Below are 4283 nucleotides of genomic sequence, written 5' to 3' on the forward strand. Positions count from 1 at the left end.
TGAGCCCACGGACATGTGTCTTGGCTGTGCCTAAAAGTCAATGTTGCCCATGGGTTAAAGGCATGGACGTGCCCTAAGCCACACTGGCGTGGGTGACCACACGGCCCATCTTACACGGGCGTGTGACACTTCTAAATAAGGAAATTTTCTAAAGTTATTAAATGTTCCTGGTCCTATCTCGAACTATCTCTATGTATATTTAGGGCCTTGAAGGCCCATTTAAGGGACAAGATGTAAATGTCTGAAAGTTTCAAATCTGAGCTAAACCTGGTGAGACGATTCAGTATGTTTTAAATGTAAAGTTCCAGTAATAACTCGAATCCTATCCTGATAATGGATATGGGTGAGGGGTGTTACATCAGAAGCTAAATTCTCCTTCAAGACTGAATATCTCCCTTCAATTTCCTTCAGGGGTTTTTGGGTTTTCTTTATGTTTTGTTATCATTATTCTTCTGAGATGTTTTCTTTTACACGTATGAACTAAATCCCCTAAATACCTAAGGGGAGTGAAACCTAAGATGGATCTTGTTATTATTTTTTGAATTATATGATAAAAACTTGATTTGTTCTTAATTATGTGTTCTTAATTATTGCTTTAATATTGCAGGATATTGATTCAAGTATTGATATGCTTATTCAGAGGAGCAAAAGTCCCTGTCTAAGAGTAGAGATAGCATAATTAACCGTAGTTGATTGCACCCCTAGACATACATAAATCTGCCGGATTAGGGTCAAACCTATTAAGGGAATCCATAGATCGAGTCAATGCAACACTAGGGGTTTTAATTAGAAAGAGATTTCAATTAATCAACCTAGGGTTAGACATTGTTAGTCTCGAGAGAGATAATAATATAAATTAGGTATTTCTACGGATTGAGTCAAGTGAATAAATCATCTAATTCAGAGTCAAATAACAAGCGAAGTCTAGGTGGATTTTCCCTTGGGTATTGTCCAAATCAATTAGTTTTTCCAAAAGTATTTCCCCAATTTACTTCCTGTGCATTCTTAGTTTAGTTAATTAGTTTAGATAAAGAAAATCCCCTTATTTTTAGGCTAGATAATAAAAAGAAGGTTAATACTTGTAGTTTTAGTTCCTGTGGGTTCGACATTCCGGTCTTGCTATAAGCTATACTATTGTTCGATAGGTGCACTTGCCTTTATCGTGATAATATTAGTTTTCAAGTACGATCAATCACAAATATAAAACTTATCACGCACATCAAGCTTTTGGCGACATTGCCGGGAACTAAGATATTTGGAACGCTTAATTTTTGTTACTTTATCCATTTATTTTATTACAAGTTAAATTTTATTTTAAATTTTTTTATATTACAAAATTTCATTTATTTGCTTTTGACAAGTTTTTATAGTTTATGACTAGAAGAAATACGTCAGGACCTCTACTTTTTGATAATGAGATCGAAAGCACAGCTCGCAAAAACTGAAGAGAAATCAAGCGAAGCTTACAATACATAGAGGAAGGGCAAGAGGACAATAGTCAAACTACAACCGAGGGGATGGTTGAAAATCAGAATAATCAGCTACCTCTTGTTGTTGCCGCAAATCCAATAAATCAGAATCCTGCTCCTCGTACTATGTATGATTATGCTAAACCTAATTTAACAAGAACTGAATTGAGTATAGTTAGACCTGCTGTTGCTGCAAATAATATGGAATTGAAACCTAACACAATTCAAATGATACAACAGTTTGTTCAGTTTGATGGTTTGCAGGATGAGGATCCAAACATTCATTTAGCGAATTTTCTGGAACTTTACGACACTTTTAAAATCAATGGCGTTTCTAACGATTCCATACGCCATCGGTTGTTTCCATTCTTATTGAGGATCAAAACTAAACAATGGTTGAACTCGTTACCACGAGGGTCAATCACAACTTGGGAACAAATGATCGAAAAATTTTACTAAAATATTTTTCGCTGGCTAAAACGCCTAAATTGAGGAATGATATCTCTTCTTTTTTGCAGATGGATCTATAAACTCTTTATGATGCAGGGGAGAGATACAAAGGCCTATTGAAAAGGTGCCCTCACCATGGGTTACCCTTATGGTTGCAGGTTCAGATGTTTTACAACGGTGTGAACCCCTCAACAAGGCAACTTATCGACCTAGCCGCCAGTGGAACATTAACCAACAAAACACCTGATGATGCTTATGAATTTATTGAAGAGATGTCACTGAATAACTATCAGTGGCAAGTCATGAGAAAAAAGCTGACAAAAGCAGCTAGTTTTTTCAACCTCAACGCGATCACTATGCTATCAAACCAAGTAGAACTTTTAAATAAAAATATTGATGGTTTATATGGTTCTACTCAGGTACATCCAGTGATGAGGTGTGATTCAAATGGAGGAATGCACAACCCAGATTATCCACCCTTCAACCTTGGCAACGAGGAGGAACAAGTCCAATATATGGGTTGGAGGAACCATCCCAACTTCTCGTGGGGTGGCCAAGGAAATCAAAGGCCACAACATCCTCCAGGTTTTCAACAACCACCTTAGCAGTAGGAAAAGAAGCCGAACCTTGAGGAGATGCTAACGAAATTCATCTCAGTGTCAGAAACTCGTTTTCAGAATTCTGAAACAGCACTTAAGAATCAACAACCGTCGATCCAAGGGCTCGAAACTCAGATAGGCTAGCTTGCTAAATTGATTTCTGACCGACCACAAGGTAGTTTGCCGAGTAATACTGAAACTAACCCTAGGGAGCAGCTTAATGCGATTACCGTTCGAGATAAAGAAGGGTTAGTTGACCTTAAATCAGAATTGAGGCAAGGACTTGTGGTAAGTAAAGGTAAGGATAAGGTGGACCACAGTGAACAAAAACCGGTAAGTAGAGAATATAAACCTTGTGTGCCAATCCAAATGTGACAAGGAAAGACCATACGGACGAACAATTTGGTAAATTCCTTAAATTATTAAAGAAATTACATATTAACTTACCGTTTGTTGAAGCTTTTTCGCAGATGTCGAATGCAGTTAAATTTTTAAAGGAGCTTTTAGCAAATAAGCGGAAGTTGGATGAGGCGTCACATGTGGAATTGAACTCGATTTGCTCAGCCATTCTACAGAATAAGCTACCCAACAAATTGGAAGATCCAGGGAGTTTGACGATTCCTTGTTTAATTGGTAGTTTAGATGTTAACAATGCTTTGGTTGATTTAGGGGTGAGCATTAACGTCATGCCCTATAAAATGTTTAAACAACTAGGTCTTGGGAAATCCAAACAAACTAGGATGAGCATTCAGTTAGCAGATAAAACCATTAGATTTCCTAGGGGTATTATTGAAGACGTACTTGTCAAAATCGATAAATTTATATTCCCAATTGATTTTGTTGTTCTAGATATGGAAGAGGATAGTAACATACCTTTGATTTTAGGATGACCCTTTTTAGCAACTGCTAGAACTATTATTGATGTTGGTACAGTTGAACTCACACTTCGTGTGGGTGATGAAACAATCACTCTTCATGCTCGTAATTCGAGTAACACATCGAATATGGAGGGTGGTTGTATAAATCATGTTACTAGTACTGATCATGTGGTGCAACCTTCTTTGCAGGAAACACTTTCGAAGAGCATACATGAACCATGTTTAAATAACAACAAATGACCCATCTATGAAGAACAAAGGCTGCAGATCGAGGAACTAGATGAAAGGCAGACATAGAAATCGAGAACACCCGATAAACCAAAACCATGCCAAGACAGACTCAATGTTTTATCAAATCAACTTAAGGTTGGAGACAAAGTACTACTAAATGCAACAGACCCTCGTATTGCCATTTTTAAACCTAATGGAGCAATCCCTTTTACGGTACTTAACATTTTCCCATACGGTACAGTTGAGGTAACTCATTCCAAATTTGGCACTGTTAAGGTAAGTAGTACTCATCTAAAACCTTATTTTGATGAGATTGATAGTAGGAATGAGGAGTGTAAACTCCTCGCACCACCATGACCACACAACAAGAGGTAAGTCAAGCTCAGACTCTAAATAAGCGCTTGTCGGGAGGCAACCCGAGCACTAACATTGTGGAGTTCTTGAAATTTTAGTTTTTAACATCTAAATCATAAATTGAGTCCTCGAACACAGGTTTTCCAAATCCAACGGCTAGGCACACGGGCGTGCCCTAGGTCCTGCTCATACCACGGGCGACGACACGGCCATGTGAAAATAGAGCAAAAATTTTCCCCAAACACGGGATTTGATACGTTGCCACGACTGTGCAACATGGTTGTAGGCAATCCCGTTAAAAT

The 4283-nt window shown here is 37.9% G+C and overlaps 1 non-coding gene across 1 annotated transcript; it reads right to left on the reverse strand.

Annotated features, from left to right (window-relative positions):
- Positions 1–1954: 1954 nt before the first annotated feature.
- On the reverse strand, positions 1955–2061 carry LOC121229783 (small nucleolar RNA R71). The gene has a single exon (XR_005927739.1). It is a non-coding gene; the product is annotated as a small nucleolar RNA R71 (small nucleolar RNA).
- Between the last annotated feature and the right edge of the window lie 2222 nt (positions 2062–4283).

This window comes from Gossypium hirsutum, chromosome A05 (assembly GCF_007990345.1).
Source record: "Gossypium hirsutum isolate 1008001.06 chromosome A05, Gossypium_hirsutum_v2.1, whole genome shotgun sequence".
NCBI classification, from domain to species: Eukaryota; Viridiplantae; Streptophyta; class Magnoliopsida; order Malvales; family Malvaceae; genus Gossypium; species Gossypium hirsutum.